This window comes from Hyla sarda, chromosome 1 (genome assembly GCF_029499605.1).
Source record: "Hyla sarda isolate aHylSar1 chromosome 1, aHylSar1.hap1, whole genome shotgun sequence".
Classification (NCBI taxonomy): Eukaryota; Metazoa; Chordata; class Amphibia; order Anura; family Hylidae; genus Hyla; species Hyla sarda.
Window position 1 is genome coordinate 544,687,705 of NC_079189.1, and position 24,806 is coordinate 544,712,510.

The 24,806-nt window shown below is 40.3% G+C and overlaps 1 protein-coding gene across 7 annotated transcripts in view; it reads left to right on the forward strand.

The window, feature by feature from the left end:
- Positions 1-24,806, forward strand: part of ERBIN (erbb2 interacting protein) — a 247,483-nt gene that overhangs the window by 88,488 nt on the left and 134,189 nt on the right. For all 7 annotated transcript variants that reach the window (XM_056541548.1, XM_056541546.1, XM_056541547.1 and 4 more), the window contains one exon: positions 4,121-4,174. The gene's annotated coding sequence lies outside the window, so the exon portion shown is untranslated. The remainder of the gene's footprint in view (positions 1-4,120; positions 4,175-24,806) is intronic.

The following is a 24,806-nucleotide window of genomic DNA, read 5'->3' on the forward strand; positions in this document are numbered from 1 at the left end:
CTCATAGCTTTACTTAACTCCTCTCCCAGACACAAGGTACACAAAGTAGCTCACTAGTGAAGTGTTTCCCAACCGGTGAGCCTCCAGCTGTTGCAAAACTACAACTTCCAGCATGCACAGACAGCCTTTGGCTGTCTGGGCATGCTGGGAGTTGTAGTTTTGCAACAGCTTGTTGGGAAACACTGCACTAGTGCAAGGACGCCACAAACAGCAGCAATGATCTACACTGCTTGGACTTCATGCGATTTGGACATATTAAAGGGGTATTCCAGGGAAAAAATTTTTTATATATCAACTGGCTCCAGAAAGTTAAACAGATTTGTAAATTACTTCTATTAAAAAATCGTAATCCTTTCAGTACTTATGAGCTTCTGAAGTTAAAGGGGTAGTCCAGTGGTGAAAAACTTATCCCCTATCCTAAGGATAGGGGATAAGTTTGAGATCGCGGGGGGTCCGACCGCTGGGGCCCCCTGCGATCTCTCTGTACGGGGCCCCGGCTCTCCGCCGAGATAGCGGGTGTCGACCCCCGCACGAGGCGGCGGCCGACACGCCCCCTCAATACATCTCTATGGCAGAGCCGGAGATTGCCGAAGGCAGCGCTTCGGCTCTGCCATAGAGTTGTATTGAGGGGGCGTGTCGGACGCCGCCTCGTGCGGAGGTCGACACGCCCCCTTCCAGCGGGCTGTCGGGGCTCCGTACAGGAGATCGCGGGGGGCCCCAGGGGTCGGACCCCCCGCGATCTGCAACTTATCCCCTATCCTTAGGATAGGGGATAAGTTGCTCACCACTGAATCACCACTGGACTACTCCTTTAAGGTTGTTCTTTTCTGTCTAAATCCTCTCTGATGACACCTGTCTCGGGAAACGCCCAGTTTAGAAGCAAATCCCCATAGCAAACCTCTTCTAAACTGGGCGTTTCCCGAGACAGGTGTCATCAGAGAGGATTTAGACAGAAAAGAACAACCTTAACTTCAGAAGCTCATAAGTACTGAAAGGATTAAGATTTTTTAATAGAAGTAATTTACAAATCTGTTTAACTTTCTGGAACCAGTTGATATATATCAAAAAGTTTTTTCCTGGAATACCCCTTTAAGTGTCACCATCATTTTTTTTTTTTTTTTTTTTTTTTTTTTTTTAGGAGTTTTGAGTTGTGTCCTAAAATTTGTAAAAAAGAATATCATATTTTGGAGCTGAGAGATGCAATTTTACTGAGAACAGGAAGAGGTTTTCTGTTTTGTTTAGAGGGAGGGGGATTCTGGTTAAGGTGAGGCCTTTCTATATCTTCTGTTTCCTCTATGGAGTGGTTAGAGATACAGCTAAGGCTCTGGTCACACTTTGCTGTTGCCTTCTATATGAGGTATATGTTGTAAGTATTTCCTGACATATTTTGCTGACTGAAGGCTGCATGACATACAGTTACATATGTCACACATCGGACTCCCTAGTAAAAACCGTGCAGTATTTTATTTACTTTATTTTGCTATTTTTTTTTTTTTTGGCAAACGTTATATGAACTGGGTTCTATGTATATGCTAAACAAAGGTAAATAACAAAGAGTAAACAAACCCGTACCCCAGCCCATATGTCATTACGTCTTGTGCTGGGATTGTAGCGTACATAGAATCCCTAAGGTGGGGCATAAGCTTGATGGATTTGCGGAGAGATATCTGCAGCAATTTACAGTACAGTGCAATCGAATTGGGAGTTTTAATGCAATCCTCAATGTAGCAGAAAAAAAATCAGCGTGAAAATCTTATCTGCTGCTTGAAAAAAACCCAGATTTTCAGCAAGGAATCCACTCTTTGCAATACATAGAGTTAAATCTACGCAAATTTGCATGCAAGTCTATGTTCACATTTATAAAGTCAGGGTAAAGGTTGGCATTCCTACAGAATGGTATACTGTAATATACATCTGGAAATGGACCGAACATAGTCACTAGTAGGCTTTGTTGTATTCATTGAACCCAACACAAGTATGTGGCAGCATAAATAAGCATACCGCTTTTGCGTTATTCCGACATGTACCCTAAACATAGGCTACTTTTATTCCAGGCCAAAACTGTTTTTTATATATCAATTGGCTGCGAAAAGTTAAAAAGATTTGTAAATTACTTCTATGAAAAAATCATAATCCTTCCAATAGTTATTAGCTTCTGAAGTTGAGTTGCTGTTTTCTGTCTAACTGCTTTCTGATGACTCGCGTCCCGGGAGCGGTGCAGTTCCTATGGGGATATTCTCCCATCATGCATAGCTTCCAGGACGTGACATCATCATTGGGCAGTTAGACATAAAACTTCAGAAGCTAATAACTATTGGAAGGATTAAGATTTTTTAATAGAAGTAATTTACAAATCTGTTTAACTTTCCGGAGCCAATTGAAGTATAAAAAAAAGTTTTTGCCTGGAATACCCCTTTAAGATGTGTGGTGAGCCACAGGGGTGCGATGTGAGGTGTAGGGGCAGATGGTGTTGCCCAGGGGTAGATGGTATTAACCCCTTAGTGTTCGTGATGCCACAGTGTAGTTTGCCTATGTAATCACCCAAAGGTAATCCCGTTACTCCTAGGTTAGGCAGGGGTGAATAATAGTCCAAGGCCAGGTTAAGGTTAATGATAGTTTTACTGAAGTTGAACAGGTATAACAGTCTTTACAAGGTAGTAAGGTTCCCAGAGAGGTGACCAGTAACACGAGGGACCTTGCAGCTTGCTGGGACTTGCAATCACTTGACAGACTCTAGCATGGCCACGCTGACTATAACTGACTTGACTGAAGATAGTGACTGCAGACAAAGATGACTTGACTTACAGATCTGTGGCTGCAAATTAGGCTTGATGCCTCCAGATGTACTGGACACTGGCTCTGAGACGTTTGGACTGGACTTGGACAACCTTTATCATTTGACTAACAATCATATGACCATATCAAATGTCCTTTACCCTTAGTATATAACTTATACACCTTATGGGGGAACACTGCAGGTGAGCCCTGAGGACATACAGGTACTCAACTAGACAGGACTGCAGGAGCATATCCCGTACTGGGACATCACATATGTATCTCTCCAGCCTCCAGCACCACTTCTGGTCCTCCTTCAGCGCTGCCACTGCTTCTCTTGTTGTCTTGAACACATACCTGTGGCAAAGTGTTGTGATCAGGCAGGCCAATAAAATCAGCCCTTCGCCGGCGCTTCCACTTACCATAGACAGGATATTTAAACGACTTTCAGCCTTTGCCCGAGGTTGTTCTCTGGCCTCACTCCTGCCTTCTGATTTTGTACTTGGCCTCTCTCGAAGGGCTCATTTACACAGCTGCTGTGCTTCAGTAAATGGAGCTCTGTTCAGACAGTCCGTCAGAAGGACAGAAGTTCAGTCGAGAAAAAAAGCCAAATGGATACAGAACAGGTCGGAGCACTGTACTCTGTATTGGTATTGACTGTGTATTACACTGCCCTCTATGTTCTTAGTCTCTGGCTTGTCCCTGTTTTACCCTTTGTCTTCTGATTTGGTACTGTGTTTTTTGCCCATGTGTTGCTGACCTGAACTGTCTGACTCTTAACAATACAGGTTCACTGCAGATTTCTTGTGGATTTCTCCTAGAAATGTATCAATATGTCAATATGTCAATGTATCAAAATGTAACTTCCTGTCAATATGTTGTGTCACAGCCTGACATAGTCACCTAGTGACACAGCCCGTTGACAAGAGGACTGCTAATGTCCAGTGTTCAGTTTATTCATACTTTTTCTGAAGGCATAAAAGTGGAATGACAGAATGTGTAAAGTTCTTAGTAGTCTCTTTTTTCACTAGTAGTGTCTTTTCACTAGACGATCTTGTCGATCTGCCAAGATGTGTACTGTACTGGAAATTCTAACCTATTATCTCCTATTATAAAACAAGGGTTTGGTTTTTAGAGCAGCCTTTAAGCATTTGTTGTAAGTCTTAGTTCTCCATTTCCCCCTTCCCTTGTCAGTATATGAAAAGCCGATAGCTCAGTGCTCTTAACCCTCAGACGGAAGTTGAAAGGCTTCTTAGATCAGTGTTTTTCCTCCTTCCGTAGCATTGTGAAGCTGGTGGCAGATGCTTAACAGTAACGTCACAACTGTCTTTGCTTGTTTCTACAGAATGTTGGCTTTGCAAGCTCAGGGAGGAAACAGCAGGGAGCAAAAAACAGAGAGGTGAGTACATCATTAGCTCATTCTGCATAGACTTGTGGGTACTTTTATTATGTTTTGCAACATTGTCTGAATTGTTTTTCTCAGTGACTTCCACAACATGGAAGCTTGAGCTGTTCAATATGTTTTCTCAGGGAGGACAGCCAAACCCTACAGTCAAAAGCCCTCCCTACTGTGCTGCAAAACCTCCAGTGCTGTGTGCCTGTGGACAGATAACCTGATGTCTCTGTCATGGCCGTAATAACCGTGTTCATCATATTGCTTAACATGTTTATATTAGTTGTGTATATGTGTAGGTTGCTCTCACATTTATAAGAAAGAGAGTCACTTAAATAAGTTTCACAAACTCAAAGTTATCAGAATCCCTACTATTAAAACAGGGGATGTTGAACGCTAAGGATTGTGGGAAGTTCAGATTTGCTGTAGCAATCTGTCTGCAAAATACAGGCTGCCGTTTACTGAATACAGAACTCCTATGGAGCAGTAAACCAAAATTAAGCAAAACTGTCACTTTTGGAAAATAGTGCTTAACCCCTTAAGGACTCCGGGTTTTTCAGTTTTTGCACTTTCGTTTTTTCCTCCTTACCTTTTAAAAATCATAACCCTTTCAATTTTCCACCTAAAAATTGCGTCGCCAATTCTACTTTGCAGTGACATTAGTCATTTTACCCAAAAATGCACGGCGAAACGGGAAAAAAATCATTGTGCAACAAAATCGAAGAAAAAACGCCATTTTGTAACTTTTGGGGGCTTCCGTTTCTACTCAGTGCATATTTCGGTAAAAATTACACCTTATCATTATTCTGTAGGTCCATACGGTTAAAATGATACCCTACTTATATAGGTTTGATTTTGTCGCACTTCTGGAAAAAATCATAACTACATGCAGGGAAATTTATACGTTTAAAAATGTCATCTTCTGACCCCTATAACTCTTTTATTTTTCCACATACAAGGAATCATTTTTTGCACCGTGATCTGAAGTTTTTATCGGTATGATTTTTGTTTTGATCGGACTTTTTGATCACTTTTTATTCATTTTTAATGATATAAAAAGTGACCAAAAATTCGCTTTTTTTGACTATGGAATTTTTTTGCGAGTACGCCATTGACCATGCGGTTTAATTAATGATATATTTTTATAGTTCGGACATTTACGCACGCGGCGATACCACATATGTTTATTTATTTATTTTTTTTACATTGTTTTATTTTTTTATGAGAAAAGGGGGGTGATTCAAACTTTTATTAGGGAAGGGGTTAAATGACCTTTATTAACACTTTTTTTTTAAACTTTTTTTTTTGCAGTGTTATAGGTCCCATAGGGACCTATAACACTGCACACACTGATCTCTCATCCTGATCACAGGCGTGTATTAACACGCCTGTAATCAGTGTTATCGTTGCTTGACTGCTCCTGCCTGGATCTCAGGCACGGAGCAGTCATTCGCCGATCGGACACCGAGGAGGCAGGTAGGGGCCCTCCCGGTGTTGTGCAAGCTGTTCGGGACGCCGCAACTTCACCGCGGCGGTCCCAAACAGCCCGACTGAGCAGCCGGGTCACTTTCACTTTAGAAGCGGTGGTCAGCTTTGACCGCCGCTTCTAAAGGGTTAATACCGCACATCGCCGCGATCGGCGATGTGTGGTATTAGCCGCGGGTCCCGGCCGTTGATGAGCGCCGACGCGATATGATGCGGCGCGATCCCGCTTCATATCGCGGGAGCCGGCGCAGGACGTAAATATACGTCCTGCGTCGTTAAGGGGTTAAAGAGGACATGTGGCCAACCTTCGCAAAATATTGATTTTACTGTCCATAAATGGCTCAAGCTGTCCTGATCACACACATTTATTTTAGTTTCTTAACCCATTGCCCCATTCCTGAGATATGAGTGTTTAAAGTTTGTCTGACAACTTAGGGAGCCAGTCAGTTGGCAAACCTTAATATTAGTACTGGGATCAGGTGATTGGTGGAATTATACAGTCAGGGGCTGTGACTATTGTACGTTAAGGGGTGTGTATTCCTAATACACACTTCCTGACTATATAGTCCCACCCATCACCTGATCACTCCTATTAAAACTAAGCTCACACCCATCTGACTCCCTGAATTGTCAGACAAACTATAACCCTCATATCTTGGAAACTAAAGGACGTATCATGAAACTGTAAAAAGGTGTTTTATCGAGACACCCTAAAGTATGTATTTAATATTAATGCAATCTAATTTTGTGGGAATTTAACCACAGGTCCTTTTTAAATAAATTGATGTTTTCTGTAATGTTGGTGCTTGAATGCTGAACTGGAGGACAGAAGTTCTAGTTGGCTATATTTGGTCTGCAGTGAATGGGCGCATCTTGGGCATGTCCGGTATATGTCACGATACTATTTTGCTAGTTTTCGAACATATACCTCCAGTGTTGCCCTACAACATAATGTGAATTGAGCCTTAGACTCTGTTTTTATGACTGTTTGTGTTATTCTGTTCCTCATAGGAAAATGTAGGTAACTGCTGATTAACCGTTACAACTTCTTTTGGTTATAATGGTATTTTTGTGTTGGTAAAGGCTGTCTGTTGGTATTCGGCTTCTTTTTTTTTTTTTTTGCACCCAATGAATAAAAAACCCTGTCATTTACAATTTAAGATAATAGAGTGACGGATTAGTTGTGCATTCCTGATTCAGTAGAAATGGTAGTTTAACACTAGTGTGAAGGGTGAAGCCTTACACCCTCTGCCATAGTAAATGGTGATTGCTGTTTGCTCACAGGTGATGAGAACAAATACAAGCTTGAAAATGAGAATAAGCGATATCACAGTGTAGTGAGGGAAGTGTCTATGATCAGCACCCTTGTAATTACAGCCTGAGAAACAGCAACTTCAGCATTTTCTGCCTCTTCTGTGACGTGCGTCACAGATGATGAATGAGCCATTGATTGACCCCTCCTCGCCTGAATCTAGGGACATCGTTAAATATTTTGTGAGGGTCCGGGAAAGCTACCACGTGTAGATAAAATCATTCTGGACAGCAAAGAGGTCACTAATAATGTGACTGCAACTTTGTCGAAATTAAAAAATATATTTGTTATTATTTTACTACGTGTTACTATTCTGATCAGTTATGTATCAACTGCATTAGGAGGAGGCACTTTGTACACAGACCTCATTTTAGATGCAATGGATATAAACATGCAGCCTAGTCCCCAAAGATGCAACTAAAAATAATACATGAACTAGCACACCACCATCTGCAAGGGATGTAAACAGTGTCGTCTAGTAAACAAGGGAGATATATGGAGAAATAGGGCCATTGCTTCATCCTATGCTGCTGTGCTGTATTAGGTGATTGGTCCAATAATATGTTTCCAGTTGCTTATTTGCAGATTACGAAGGGCTCGTTCATATGGCCATTGTGCTTCGGTAAACAGTCCATCAGAAGGACCCTGTTATGGGTCCATTCTGGTGCAAAAGAAAAGCCAAACAGACCCAGAACGTCAGTTACCATTCCAGCAACAAAACTGCATACAATCCAAAAATGAGTCGACTGGAGTCACTAGCTGACTCTGTTTGGTTCATTGAAATGAATAGGGTGCAGCATGGGTCTGATAGGGTTACGGCGGCGGACAGTTTTCAAATTTTCCTGCCAGCTGCCATATACCTAAAATGTGATGTAAATGGGCCCTCAGAAGAAAGAATGAACAGATCATATTTTAAATGGATGATGAACTGATTTTTGTTAAACTAGATAAACTGATCATGCCTGAACAGATAACAAATTCTTATGTGAAACTAGTCTAACGGATGGCAAACGATATTTGTTCATTGGCTATTGTTGGGTTCACATCACAGCTTTTATTTCCATTCTTCAGATCCATTGAAGCATCTGAGGAAATTAAACTGAAGTGTAAGGATCCCATTGCTTTTAATGGGTAACTTTTTAATCTCAATCACATCAGTTACTATCAGTTGAGCTCAATGTCCGTTATTTTGACAATAAAAAAACATCAGTCATGCACTAATTTTTTTTTCTGTCAGAAAAAATGCACATCATAACGTCTGTTATAAATTTAACATTGAAGTCTATGGTGGCAGAAGTAACCTCCGTCTGGGTCCGTTAATTTTTCCATTTGTTGTAATCCATTATTGCAATTGAGCATGGTCAGAAAAGAAAAAAACATAGGAAGTGAGGCAAGATCATGTGACCTTTTAAAGGTAAATATTTAAAAATGGACATTAACAGATAGAAATGGATGTATAAGCGGAAATAACCCCTTCCTGACCTATGACCTACCGGTATTTCATGGGGTGGGTGAGGGGAATATGACGCAGGCCTGCGTCATAGCAGGCAGATCCCTGCTGCTATCAGCATTTAACATCTGCTGGTAAAGACGGACATTGGAGCTGGCTCAGATGACCGTCATTTAAATGGTTAAATGCTGTGATCAATAGTGATCAAGTCATTTCTGGGACCCATCTGCAGCTCTGCAATGTAATCGTGGGCAGCAGATGGGTTGCTAGGGAAGAACAGGGACTTACCTGTCCTTCCTTTGCCTCGATGGATCAATGGTTGCTTAAGGCTGCCTTAGGCAAGTCTTAGCAATCAAACGCCAAAAACATAGATCAATGTAATGCAATGGAATTAAATTGATCTATGTAAGCAATCTTATGTTGTCTAATGAAAGGCCCCTGGGGGGGGGGGGGGGGGGGCAAAAATTTGGTTTATAAATAAAATAGCCCCCCCCCCCCTCCTAAGAAAAGTTCAAATCACCCCCCTTTTCCCATTTTTCAACTGAAACACTGTAAAAAAAAGAAAAATAATAATAAACATATTTGGTATTGCTGCATGCGTAATTGTCCAATCTACTAGATTAAATTAGGATGTTCCTGATACTGCACTTTAAAAGGCGTCAACTCCAAAAAAAAATACAAACCCCAAATTGCTGATTTTTGCTGGGGTTTGCTGGGAGTTGTAGTTTTTGAACAGCTGGAGGCACACTGGTCTAGGAGATGGAAACATCATTTTATAGGAACAATGTGTCCTCAGCACACCTCTATAAAAGTATAGGCAGACTAATTGTCACCTTATAAAATAAGGTGTTATGCAAACAGTGTATGGTGCACAGACAATGTACAGAGGCACATTAACTCCCGGAGGCTCAGTACGGCACCAGTTTATGTAGATATTCTACCCTAAAAGCAATGCTTCTAAAGTAGAATACCTCTATAACATGGCATCTGATGGAGTATATTTTTTTGGCATGGTTCATCAAGAATCTTGACAAAAAAAACCCTCTATGGAATTTGAAACATATGGAGGTACAGAATGGCCCCCCATAGCCCTACTATGGGTGTAAACAACTCGGAGGTTGTATGGAGCTATAATTTGGCTAGTGAATGTTCTCCAAATTTGCAGCTTTGTCACATTTTCAGTATTATCATGATCTGGTTCTACAAGATTTTACTGATAATAGTACTAGAGGTAATGCTGCAGTTGACCTATGTTCCCAAAATAACTCTGTAAATATCAGAAACCTAAATGCATTTAGCAGAGAAGTGGCCCAAAATAAGCCATGTCATTACGGACCCAGTCCATAACAAAGCCAAGGGAAGACAGGCGTTTAAGCCATTTGTTGCATTAAATGTATTTCAGTCATTTTTGGGATACAGGAGGGTTTAGATCAGTAGGATCTTAAACACCAGCTGACATCTTGGATTATAGGAGTCAGTAAATTACTGTACTTACAATGTGCTCAAACACCACATTTTTTTTGTGGCCAGATGACTCCCTACATATTTGCAAGCCTGTATAATCTCTGTGTGTCAAGGAGGAATGTGATGTATTGCTGAACACCTTCTGCACATTTTGTTATCTGTAGAAGAGCGATAGAGGGCTGACTGCTCTCTGTGGCTGCCATCACCCTTGGCTCATTACCCTGCAGTGAATCATCTCAGTAGCGGGAATACAGCTGCTTCTTCTGTGTTCCTCGCTGATCCTTACCAGGACTCTTGACCTTGTAGTGAAGAACCTATTGCTCCTCTATTGGAGTGCACAATTTGAAGTTTCTTGAATAATATATTTCCCTTGGTATCTTTCTATATGTTCTCCGTCTGTTCTTTTTCTTCTTGAGCATGTCAATGTAGAAGAATTATGTAATTAAAATGACCAATATCTGTAAGAAGTATTGTCAACCTTAACTATCTCTATTAGAAATCCATTTCAGCATATAAGACCATTGACTTCAGTGTTGTAACTTATGCTACTTTTGTACACATACACTAAGCAATTCTTTAGGTGCATCCACCTAGGAATAGAATTGACAGTGCCCCATAGGTTCAACTAAGACCCAGCATCAGACCTATAAACTGTGTATCATATTAGCCCAGCAGTTAAAACGAGTTCCTTAAAGGAGTTCTCCAGCCGTAAGATATCTTTTCCCCTATCCTTTGGATAGGGGATAAGATGTCTTAGGGTTGGAGTACCCCTTTAAAATACAGACACCCAAACCAGTTTACATATAATGATTTATTCATTGAGAAAAAATAAGTATATAAATTCCACAAAATGTGGCATGCAATCAATGACTTTTAATCTGGAGCCTCTGCGTCATCACTAGACAATTGTGAACCTGGCTTTAGTTGCATTCACCAAAAAGGATTGATTTCCAATGTGATGCAAATCTTGGAAACCTGTGTAGAGGAAAAGTTGACCAGTTGCCCATAGCAACCACAGTCATATTGCTGCTTTTATTTTTCCAGAGGCTTTTTCAATAGTGAAAAACAGTCTGGTTGCTATGGGCAACTGGTCAACTTTTCCTGCACAGGTATTGATGAATCTCCCACACGGTCATGTTTTTTGGTCCTTTTGAGGAGATGGTGCATTGTGCTGTTAAACTGATAGGAACTTTAATGAAAATAAAAATGGTTGAGTAGAACCATGTCTAGCAGATGTTCCCAGTTGGGATCAGGAGATCTTCCATATTGTAGTAGTACATTCCCTGGAACTTTGGACAACCGTCAACAACTTCAAATGTTGACACAAATTAGCCGATAGGTGCCAACATATGGCATTAAGCACAGGCACGACCTTTGCCATAACCTAGGTTTACTCTCCATAGATGGACAAGTTATATCATCATAGCTTCCCAAGGGCTTTCTTCTGAAGTATCACACTGTGTGTTTATACTATGGCATTCTTTGTAGCCTTGTGTTGAAACTTTACATTGGGAGTCTTTAAAACATAGTGTGAATTGTCATTGCAAAACATTTGTGTACCTGTTGTCACTTCCAAGTTGCCTGAACCACGTGCCACTGGGGCTTTCCCTACTAGCTTCTCTACCATTGATTGATGGATCTTTCCCTGTTTGGAAATAGGTTGAAATTTATCAATTAAGGGGCAGCGAAACCACTGGCGACTACCCTGATACCTCATGGTTGGGACAGCATGATGGCAGGTTATCTTTTAACACCTTCATTGCAGATTCTGTCAAGAAACTCGGACAAGCATGCAGCTCTATATTGAAATGCTGTACGCCAAGACAAAAACCCAGTGCACCTCATTTAAGTCATTGTGGTGTCTTGAGCGCAATTGGTGTCTAGCTTCTGTAGGAACTGGCAACACTGTTATTTTCGTTTTTTTGTTCTGCGATAGACAGTGCAAAAATGAACCTAGGCTTAAGATTTAATCCCATAGGCATGTTGCTAGCTTCTTGCAGGAGGGTATACATTTGGGTTGTCTTTATCGGTTGTCAAATTTCCTATTAGAAAAAATATCATAGGCTAGGGATACGTTTCTATGAGTTAAAGTGAAGACCCGTAAGAACTGCTACTTCTCGGGCAAACTCTGTCTTAGTAATACTCCATTTCATCTGATGTGGCTGCATAGGGGGAAATTGGCATAACCCATGGGAAAGGTTTCTTCGTTTGCAAAGACAAGAACTGGTCTTTTTCTTTTTGCCTTCGGTTATATGGAACTTTAATATGCCTGTGTGAATAAAGGCTGATGTGTGAATCGAAATCCCAGGTACAAAAGAACTACAGAATGAATAAATTCATGGGTTCTGACACCAGAATGAGTCTAGCTTTACGTGAAGAAAATGAACTCCAGTTTTATGTGACATAAGTGAGTAATGCAATAAATGAGCTGCAGACTGCGCTTCCCACAAAATTCCAAAGCCCCTTTGAGATCTGACAAGGATTATATTTTTATAGAGAATGAGGAAAAGAAAGAGATATGGATTTGATTATGATCCTTGAGGAAATGGAAGATATTGATAACCACTGGTAAATCGTATGCTAGTAAGAAGTTTGTGAAAGATAGTGTGTTTGGATTAGCAGCTTGGTTCTTTAGGGCCTGTTGACTTTCAGTGTTTGTATTGTGTTTAACAGTTACAGTACCTTGATTTTTCATCTACATATTGGGGCGATTACAAACCCCTAGAAATCTTAAAATCTTGTAAATGACTGTTGTAGACTAGTAAAAGTTTACTGTATTGCTACACACCATGTGTCAGTGGCATAAAGTCACCTGCCCGATCACAGGAAACAGAGTTGTGAAAGTACAGAACAGCCACTCCCTGAACGGCTGCAATGCCTGAACTTGTCTGCCTTTTTCATTTGGGGAAACCGATGACGTAAATGACTGTGGAAAGAAAACATTATTTGCAGAAAAAATATCTGGTATAAATTATTCGGCAAATGCATTTTATTTCTAAAATGTATGAATTTTTAAAAAGATGAATGCAAGTGTACATAGCCTCTAAACCAAATACTTTTGTTAGCAGCCTTAGACCTTTATAGAGCCATTTCCAGTTGGCTTTATAGAGACACATAAAGTCCGTAGTGGTTGTAGGCACTCCCTGTACCACTGTGTGGTGCCTCACATGGTACCTTATTACCTGATTAGTCTCCCCTAGAAACAACTACAAACAGGATTCATATTGTATGAAGTAAAAAAAAATTACCCCCTTATGAAACTAAAAACAAGCACGTGTTCACTGGGTCTTATAGAAGTGTATTGATAGATGCCAAATTTTGTCTCCATACAAAGCCATGTTCATAAAGCCAAGTTGTTTAATCTATCATCCAAGAAATGTACCAACAATTGGGTACATTTAAAGGGAATCATTCAGCAGTTTTGAGACCTTCCTTTCAGTTATGAATGACAGTTCTAGCTATCTCCTGATTGGATGCTACAGCTGTCATTTGTAGCTGAGAAAATGGGCTGAGGGAGTTGTCTACAAAACCCGCCTCTTGGGCACTTGGCATAGCTGAGGTAGGAACATCAAACAATGTACATGACAGAAACAAAAAATATTATTATACTTCCCTCCCCGACCTCTGTATATTGCTGTGCAATAAAACAAAGTTACAGTCCTTGAGTGAGCTACAAGAGAATGGGGGGGGTTATAGAGTGATGAAGAATGAGACCAAACCAGACAAAATGAATAAAATAGATATTTAATTAATGAAAAAATAACATACACATAAAATAAGCTAATATGGGAGGAAGTGACGCAGGGCCCTCCACAAATAGCTAAAGGGCCAATAAGATGTAAAAGAAGAGAATATAAAAATGTAAATATATAAAATATATACCGTATTTTTCGCCGTATAAGATGCACTTTTTCTTCCCCAAATACACACCTATCGCGTCGGTCCCTGCGGCCATCAATGGCCGGGACCCGCGGCTAATACAGGACATTTACCTATCGCGGTGATGCCCTGTATTAACCCTTCAGACGCGGCGATCAAAGCTGACCGCCGCGTCTGAAGCCAAAGTGACACTAACCCCCCTGCTCAGTCGGGCTGTTCGGGACCGCTGCAGGGAAATCGCGGCGTCCCGAACAGCTTACAGGACACCGGGAGGGACCTTACCTGCCTCCTCGGTCTGCTCGGTGCCGGAATCCCCTGCGTGGCGGCGCTCTCCTTTGTCGTCATCACGTCGTCGCGCACGCCGTCCCGTCATCCAATAGGTGATGGAGAGCGTGCATCCTGGGGAAGAAGACGTCCGGAGCGTCAGGGACGCGACGACAGCGATGGAGCGACATCCAGGGCAGCAGTGACTGGTCCGAAGCGGCGGGGACACGTGAGTACTACCTCCTATACCAGTGGTCTTCAACCTGCGGACCTCCAGATGTTGCAAAACTACAACTCCCAGCATGCCCGGACAGCCAACGGTGGTCCGGGCATGCTGGGAGTTGTAGTTTTGCAACATCTGGAGGTCCGCAGGTTGAAGATCACTGTTGGGTTCAGAATCTTTTTTTTCTAGATTTTGTCCTTTAAAATTGGGTGCGTCTTATATGCCGGTGCGTCCTATAGGGCGAAAAATATCATACATATATAAAAACCCAGATGGAAAAAAAAGTCCTATATATTGGAGTTCATTTATGCATGGATACGTTCACTGGTATGTGAAAATTAATGAAATATCTATTTTATTGATTTTATCTGGTCTAATCTCATTCACTATTCTCTTGTAGATCACTTGAGGACTGTAACTTTGTTTTATTGCACACTTTTTGTCTTTCTGTCAAGCACCTTGGGTATTGAGTGCTATACAGTTAACCTCCATTATCTCATGTCTACTATAGTCGAGCTGCACATTCTCCCTACTCTGTATATTGCTGTCAGCAGTTTTAAAGGCTCAAAACTATAAACTGATTCCCTTTAAGGGGCTGTCCAGTTTGGGCAATGCCTTCTCTATTTAAAAGGTCTGCCGGGAATCCTGCTGCTTGGACCTTCTGCGATCAACTGTTAGCGTGCATTCAAACCCCGGAATTTCTGAGCCACTGCCTGAAGATAGCATTGGTGTGAATGAGTATTCCGTTGACATTGCAAAATTTTTTCCCAAAAAATTTAAATAAAAATTCTGTTGCGGAAATTCCAGTTTCTGCCCCTGCAGTAAGAATGAACATGTTACACATGGACTTCATTGCTGTGAATAGTCCTAGCACTGATGGATTTTGGTGGCACCCGCTGTACTTAAATTTCGGGCATGTATTCTATCTGGCCGAATATTCTGTAGAGTGAATGCAACCTTAAAAGGGTACTCCGGTAGAAAAAAAATGTTTTTTGAATTTATAAAATCATCTGGTGCCAGAGAGTTATATAGATTTGTAAATTACTTTTATTTAAAAATCTTAATCCTTCCAGTACTTATCAGCTGCTGTATACTACAGAGAAAGTTCTTTTCTTTTTTTTAATTTATTTTCTGTCAGACCACATTGCTCTCTGCTGACACCTCTGTCCATGTCAGGAACTGTCCTGGGCAGGATAGGTTTGTTATGGGGATTTGCTCCTGCTCTTGGCAGTTCCTGACATGGACAGACGTGTCAGTAGAGAGCACTGTGGTCAGACAGAAAATAAATTCAAAAAGAAAAGCGCTTCCTCTGGAGCATACAGCAGCTAAGTACTGGAAGGATTAAGATTTTTTAATTATAAGTAATTTACAAATCTGTATAACTTTCTGGCACCAGAAGTAGTATGGAGTACCCTTTTTAATGTCCTAAAAGTAGATGGCTAGTCTACATTTCTTATATATCTCTTGATTAATAAAGCAAGGGGTTCTTTATTAAGGGGAAAGGGGTTCTTGAAATGAACTGATCTCAGTTGTTTAAAACAGGGTCTTCGACTTATTTAGATAAGCATGCTCTATAATAGTATCTATATATAATCTATAGTAGTAGTAAGACTTAAACTATACAACCTTTTTTTTATCATGAAGGACTCTTAGTGCATTTATGTATATGGTAAAGAACCCAATGAAATGCATGTTGCAGTTTGAGCGCTCAAGCTGTGCCCATAGTTTATAGCTTTATTTTCCATTTCTGCTTCATTGGGCTTATTTCTTTGATTGCTCGCTGAGAATGAACACATTTCCTATGACGCTCTAAGCCTGCACAGGCCTGTTTGGGATTGTAATTGCAGGTTGGTTTCACCAGTCCATTTTAAAGTATTGTTATATTCTGCTGTTATCAATGAGATTTATTGGGATGTTTAATGCGCCTGTCTCTGGTGTGATACCGGAGTGATGCATTAAGCAATTAACTGCGGATTCCTGCATGGACTGAAGCTCTGATACTTTATAATGTTGAGGGGCTGACGGGATTTGGAAACTTTGCTGCCAATAAATCTTCCTTTTTAAAATCTCCACTGTGCTCAGGGACAGTGTCAGGATCTGATCTATGGCTGACCATGGGAGGGAGGAGTGTATCAATAATCCCCTACTTTCTGATCTACTTGTAAGGTTTGTGTGTTGACAGAACCTTTAAAGGGGTTTTCAGAGAGTTCACAGATTAACTGGCAACAAATAATGTTATAAAATAAAACCAATGAAACATTTCTCACCTGTTAAAGGGGTACTTCCGTGGAAAACTTTTTTTTTTTTTTTTTTTAAATCAACTGGTGCCAGAAAGTTAAACTTATTTGTAAATCACTTCTATTAAAAAAATCTTAATCCTTCTAGTACTTTTTAGGGGCTGTATACTAAAGAGAAATCCAAAAAAGAAATTCATTTCCTCTGATGTCATGACCACAGTGCTCTCTGCTTACATAGTTACATAGTTAGTATGGTTGAAAAAAGACATACGTCCATCAAGTCCAACCATGGGATTGAAGTGAAGGGTGTAAGGGGAAGGGATGTAGTTTTATAATTCTGCATAAGCATTAATGTTATTTTGTTCCAGGAATGTATCTAACCCTATTTTAAAGCTGTTAATTGTTCCTGCTGTGACCAGTTCCTGAGGTAGACCGTTCCATAAATTCACAGTCCTCACGGTAAAGAAGGCATGTCGCCCCTTTAAACTAAACCTTTTCTTACCTCTGCTGTCCATTTTAGGAACTGTCCAGAGCAGCATATGTTTGCTATGGGGATTTTCTCCAGCTCTGGACAGTTCCTAAAATGTACAGCAGAGGTCAGCAGAGAGCACTGTGGTCATGACATCAGAGGAAAGGCATTTCTTTTTTGGATTTCTCTTTAGTATACAGCCCCTAAAAAGTACTGGAAGGATTAAGATTTTTTAAAAGAAGTGATTTACAAATCTGTTTAACTTTCTGGCACCAGGTGATTTAAAAATAAAAAAAATAAAAAAGGATTCCATGGCCGCTTCAACATTGATGCTTAGGTGGACTATACCGGAGTGATAACATGCCATTTATGTGACTGCAGTCATTGGCCACAGCAATTATGCTAGCATGTACAGCTTGTAACTGATCATAGTGATCATAAGTAGTGTTGAGCGGCATAGGCCATATTCGAATTCGCGAATATTCGTGAATATATGGACGAATATTCGTCATATATTCGCGAATATTCGCATATTCGTTATATTCTTGTTTTATTTTCGCATATGCGAACATTCGCATATGCGAAAATTAACATAAGTGAATATTGGCATTTACAAATTTAACACACGCGAAAATTCGCATATGCGAAAAGTAGCATATGCTAATTTTCGTATATGCGAATTTTCGCACGCCAGTCTCACACAGTAGTATTACAGCCTTCTTTACACCACACAAGCTGGAAGCAGAGAGGGGTGATCACTGTGATGTGAACTGTGAAGAAAAAAAAAAAAAAAAAAAACGAATATTCGTAATTACGAATATATAGCGCTATATTCGCGGAATTCGCGAATATGCGATATTCGTGAATAATATTCGAATTGCGAATATTCGCGAGCAACACTAATCATAAGGATGTGTGGTCATTGCTCCAAGTAAATCCACAAAGACCGGCATGGACCATTAGTGCAGTGCTTTACCAAATGGCGTGTCTCCCCAGGCACAGCTGGGGAGGCATGTTTCATGAAAGTGACTATAAACTGCAGTCTTTTTTGACTGTAACTATCTCTAGTTTAGCAACTTTAGGGCATTTAAATAAATACAGAATAGGTCAATACAGAGTTAAGAAGACAAATGAAAAGTTAAGCACTATTTCAAATTTATGCATAGATTTCCGTCTGAGATGGTGAAGCACAGGGATTTGTTTTGACCTTCTAGTGAGGCCCAGTCATGACTTTGGTTTGTTGAGCAAGGCTCCAGTAAAAAAAAAAAATTGAGAAGCCTTGAGTATAGGTTCTGGAGCATTGGGTTGTTAAAACTGGAGTTCTTCTGTCTTTTCCAAATGCCATTCTATATAAATGGTTCTTTAATGGTTTGTCTTGTCAAATAGAGTGAGCTAAAAGTAATATTAAGCATTGCTCACCTCACTGATCCCCCTCCACCACCACCATGCTGACCCTTATTGGGTCCTGCCTTAATACACAGGAAATGGAAGGAAATGCCCACTGCTGAGTGTTGAACTCTGCAATGTTTCGAAGTCCTATAATGTTGATCCTTCTCAGATGGGGACTGGCTGGCCATCTCCAGTTTGTCAAGATGTAACCAGAAACGGGAGAACCCAGACAGCATCAGGGTGGCATTTGCAAGGGACCAGTAAGGTGAAGGTAATGCTATGGATATAGGCAACAATAGACTGAAGCTGTCCTATTGACTTGAATGGGAAAGGTGTCCAGGCATGCTTTGTGACCTTTGCAGAGGTTATTCTAAAGGGAGGTGGAGGCTGAGCTCTAAACATCTATTTTCTTATGTACACTCTCATGTCAAGATTCACTGTTCTCCTTTCTTTGATAAGACGGAGACTGCTGGAAAGTGATCTGTACAGCACAGGAAGTCTCAGCTTAGTTTTAGGTCTATTGATCAGGATAATAACTGCAAGATTTCAAGATTATTTTAAAATGTAGATAGTAAAATGTAAAGTTAGAAAAAAAATCACTAAAAATTCAAAAAAAATATTGACATAAAAACTGTGAACAAAGCAGGCTGGCAGCTCTGAGTGTTTAGGACTCCAGCATGAGTCAGAAATGCTTGCTGACAGGACTGATCTGGAAAAATACAATAGAAAGAAGCATATTTTTCATTAACATGCTATTGGAAAGTTATTCAACATTCATTAATCTAAAATATATCAAAAGTTTATTTGATGAGAGGTCCCCTTTAATGGGGTATTCCAGGATTTCTTTTGACTATGCTACAGTGGCTGTAAAGTTAGTGTAGTTCATAATATAGTGTCTGTACCTGTGTGTGACGGTTTTTTCACGATTCTTCTGTGATTTTCACCCCAATATTTATTTTTAACAGCATACAAAATGACTTGTCTCAGATTTTTCCCAGGTTGCAATGCGGCCGAGACCTGACTCACTAGTCAGCTGATGACAGGGAGCCTGTCTGCTTCAATGGGTGGAGGGATCGCTTGGTGGGAGAGATTAATCTGCAACTAATGCAACAGCTGTAGGCACCCTGATTGAAAACCACAGGTCTTTTGAATGGATGCAGCTCCTTTATGTTTCAATGGGTGGGGTGGCTGATGTGTGGGAGGGAGGAAAATGGAATTGTGGGATTTGTAGTGAAAAAAAAGAAAAGTCAAACAGGAAATACAAGTTCACAAAAAGCTAGCCACAGTGTTATGGTAATCTCGCAACATAGCCATTTAGCCCCAAGACAAGTGCAGATCCTTCCTAAGCATGTCCATTACTGCCTGCCAGGTACGTACTAAAATCATAACCCCTTTAACTCTTTGCCAGCATCCCATAGGCTTTCTAGTTTTGAGTTAGAGCTTGTGTAAGAGATAAGAACAATGTTAGTGTTTCCATCAGTTCTAATAATAGACATTACCAGATGTTTTAGACCCACCATGGGGGAAGCCATGATTGGGCTGGTTGGATTTTAATGTGTCTGATCTTATTATGTTCTCAAGGTGAACAGGGGGAAGTTGTCAGAGGCTGCTCTTTCTATTCTCAGCTCTCATTATTGAAATTACATGCTTGTTCAGCTGACTGAAATGGAGATTGGAGAGATCGACAGAACAATTTTTTTCCTTGACATCTATCCATTTTACATTATTTTTTTGCTATCGCGTAATATTGCCCCAACCTCATTCTGAGCTCAGCAGAGGGCACACTTCAGAGCAGTTGTGTTCTTCTGCCAAAAAAAATAAAAAATAAAAAAATAACCTTTTACTTATTTCAGCTAAATTCAATAATTGTTCCTGCAACAGTTTAATAACTTGTACAAGTTGTGAAATAAGTTTTTCTTAAATATTTTGGCAGAAGACAAGCATTTTCTTTGCTTATGAAATGTGACATTTAACTGGTGCCAGAAAGTTAAACAGATTTATAAATTACTTATATATAGAAATCTTAATCCTTCCAGTACTTTTCAGCTGCTGTATGCTCCAGACGAACTTATGTAGTTCTTACTAGTCTGACCACAGTTCTCACTGCTAGCTTCCTTTTGTACATGTCAGGAATTGTCCAAAGCAGAAGAGGTTTGCTATGGTGATTTGCTCCTGCTCTGGACAGTTCCTGATATAAACAGAGGTGTCAGCAGAGAGCAGTGTGGTTAGACTGAAAACAACTACACAACTTCCTGTGGAGCATACAAAAGCTGATAAGTAGTGGAAGGATTAAGAATGTTAAATAGAAGTAATTTTAAAATATTTCTCCAGAGTACCCCTTTAACAGCTCTTGTTGTTTTTTTTATTTTATTTTTTTAGTTGTTTTTTTTTAAAGCTGTGCCTTTCACTTTTACCAAACTTAGGGTAGGCTCTATTCTTCTGTTTTGTACAAAGTAAAGTAAGCCTTTTCATGGGTTAGCTTAAATGGAATGAGTCGCCTAGATTTTTTTTCTTTTTAGAGCAGATACTGAAACCTGTTTTTTTTTTTTTTTTTTTATAATCTGTTCATATTTTCTGATTCAAATTTTTTTTTTCATTTCTGTACATTTTTATGGGACTGTCATCTTGCCTTACAGAAAGACACATGAACCATAGACAACAATAGACAGGACCTGTCCCATTCAGATAATTTGGAGACCTTTACTGAGGTCATTCTATAGGGAGGGGGATGCTTATCTCTGCTGTGAATGGTGGTGGATCCAGTGTTATCTTTCCACCGATCTCATCTTTCACTTTCCACAGCAGCAGAGTCCCATTGAATATAAAGGAATTTTGCTTTACTGTGCACATGGAGGAATTTCCACGCCAGATGTTTCTGGCATGGAAATTCCCATTCAGCTGTCTGCAGAAAGAATGGACATGTCCATTCTTTCTGCAGACTCCACACAGAAATAAAATGCCATCTATGGTGATGGTGCATTTCAGAGCGGTCTTGGTGCCATGCCGTTTTTTTCGAGATTTTCCGTACTGATTCCTACATCTGAACATAGCCTTACTCTTCTCTTAAGGCCCCTTTCACACTATACATTCATCTGTTTTTAAAGATCTGTTATATGTTCCGTTATGAAAACCCTGAAAATCCACCATTACACAATCCCATTATAGTCTATGGGATTTTTACATTATCCGTTTTAACCCATTGTTAATAACGGACTTATGTGCATGTACTATTTCTCCCGTTACTTTCTCCCATCACAAAAAAACTGATTAATGTATAGTGTGAAAGGGGCCTAAGAAGAAAAGCATTATTGGGAAATGATCTGTGCAGAAAAGCAGTCTCAGCTTAGTTTTAGCCCTAGTGGTCAGAATGAAAATTGCAAGATTTCAGGATTATTATAAATATAGATCGTAAAATGGAAAGTTATTTAACCCCTTAAGGACTCAACCCATTTGGACCTTAAGGACTAAGACCATTTTATTTTTACATTTTCGTTTTTTCCTCCTTCCCTTCAAAAAATCATAACTCTTTTATATTTTCATCCACAGACTAGTATGAGGGCTTGTTTTTTGCGCGACCAGTTGTCCGTTGTAATGCCATCACTCACTTTACCATAAAATGTATGGCGCAACCAAAAAAATACTATTTGTGTGGGGAAATTAAAAAGAAAAACCCAATTTTGCTAATTTTGGAAGGTTTTGTTTTCACGCCGTACAATTTATGGTAAAAATTACATGTGTTTTTTATTCTCTGGGTCAATACGATTAAAATGATACCATGATTATACACTTTTCTATTACTTTTGCGCTTAAAAAAAATCGCAAACTTTTTAACCAAATTAGTACGTTTAAAATCCCCCTATTTTGAAGACCTATAACTTTTACATTTTTCCGTATAAGCGGTATGAGGGCTCATTTTTTGCGCTGTGATCTGTACTTTTTATTAATACCATATTTGCTTATACAAAACTTTTATTACATTTTTTTATACATTTTTTTTAATAAAATGTTATAAAAAAGCAGCTATTTTGGACTTTTTTTTTTTTTTAGTTCACGCCGTTCACCGTACGGGATCATTTACACTTTATTTTAATAGTTCGGATATTTACGCACGTGGCGATAACAAATATGTATATAAAATAAAAATTTTTACACTTTTTGGGACAATTTACGTTTTTATTGGGGAAGGTTTTTTTCAAATTTTTTTTACTTTTATTTTTACACTCTTATAGTCCCCATAGGGGACTATTTAACCCCTTAACGACGCAGGATGTATATTTACGTCCTGCGCCGTCTCCCGCAATATGAAGCGGGATCGCGCCGCGATCCCGCATCATATCGCGTGGGTCCCGGCGCTAATCAACGGCCGGGACCCGCGGCTAATACCACACATCGCCGATCGCGGCGATGTGCGGTATTAACCCTTTAGAAGCGGCGGTCAAAGCTGACCGCCGCTTCTAAAGTGAAACTGAAAGTATCCCTGCTGCTCAGTCGGGCTGTTCGGGACCGCCGCGGTGAAATCGCGGCGTCCCGAACAGCTGATCGGACACCGGGAGGGCTCTTACCTGCCTCCTCGGTGTCCGATCGACGAATGACTGCTCCGTGCCTGAGATCCAGGCAGGAGCAGTCAAGCGCCGATAATGCTGATCACAGGCGTGTTAATACACGCCTGTGATCAGGATGAGAGATCAGTGTGTGCAGTGTTATAGGTCCCTATGGGACCTATAACACTGCAAAAAAAAAGTAAAAAAAAAGTGTTAATAAAGGTCATTTAACCCCTTCCCTAATAAAAGTTTGAATCACCCCCCTTTTCCCATAAAAAAAATAAAACAGTGTAAAAAAATAAATAAATAAACATATGTGGTATCGCCGCGTGCGTAAATGTCCGAACTATAAAAATATATCATTAATTAAGCCGTACGGTCAATGGCGTACGCGCAAAAAAATTCCAAAGTCCAAAAAAGCGTATTTTGGTAACTTTTTATAACATTAAAAAATGAATAAAAAGTGATCAAAAAGTCAGATCAAAACAAAAATCATACCAATAAAAACTTCAGATCACGGCGCAAAAAATGAGTCCTCATACCGCCCCGTACGTGGAAAAATAAAAAAGTTATAGGGGTCAGAAGATGACATTTTTAAACGTATAAATTTTCCTGCATGTAGTTATGATTTTTTCCAGAAGTGCGACAAAATCAAACCTATATAAGTAGGGTATCATTTTAACCGTATGGACCTACAGAATAATGATGAGGTGTAATTTTTACCGAAATATGCACTGCGTAGAAACGGAAGACCCCAAAAGTTACAAAATGGCGTTTTTTTTTTCGATTTTGTCGCACAATGATTTTTTTTTCCGTTTCGCCGTGCATTTTTGGGTAAAATGACTAATGTCACTGGAAAGTAGAATTGGTGATGCAAAAAAATAAGCCATAATATGGATTTTTAGGTGGAAAATTGAAAGGGTTATGATTTTTAAAAGGTAAGGAGGAAAAAACGAAAGTGCAAAAACGGAAAAACCCTGAGTCCTTAAGGGGTTAAAGCAATCATTCGATTGCTAATCCTGTTCAGTGCTATGTATAGGACACAGCACTGATCAGGGTTATCGGTCATCTTCTGCTCTGGTCTGCGGGAAGGCAGATCAGAGCAGAAGACTCCCGGAAGGCAGCGGAGCCAGGTGAGGGGGACCTCCGTCTGCCATGCAGGATGATCGGATCGCCGCGGCACCGCTGCGGGCGATCCGATCATCCTGTTAAGTGACCGTGATGCTGCAGATGCCGTGATCTGTATTGATCACGGCATCTGAGGGGTTAATGGCGGACGTCCGCAGGATCGCGGGTGTCCGCCATTACCGTCTGATCCCTGGCTGCGATCCACAGCCGGGACCTGCCGCGCATGATGCCGGCATCGCTCCGATGCCCGCAGTTATGCTCAGGACATAAATGTACATCCTGGTGCGTTAAGTACCACATCACCAGAACATACATTTACGTCCTGCGTCGTTAAGGGGTTAAATAAACACCAAAAACTCATAAAAAAATATGTTTAACATAAAAACCTGATTTAAACAAGAAGTCATTTTCTGATTACACATTTCTTTTAAGATGCAGTTGAATCAGCATAAACCAGATCTGAGGCTTCACACTACAGAGTCATAGGTATTCCATGTTCCGCCCTATGGTGCCTCAGCACATCACTGTTAATATAGAAATACCATGCTTCTAAGAAAGCTAAATCCCTCAAGTGAATAAAGTGGCAGCGTGCATGCTTGGGACTTCTATGGGACTTCCAAACATTGCACTCAGCAATGTTAAATGGTCTCATAGAGAATAAATGGTGAAGCGGTCAAGCATGCTCGCAGCTGCGTCATTCACTCGGAAGACAATTAACCTCCATTCTCAAGATCAGTGGGGGTCCCAACATTTATACCCTCGCTAATCAGCTAGTTATCCCCTATCCTGTGTATAGG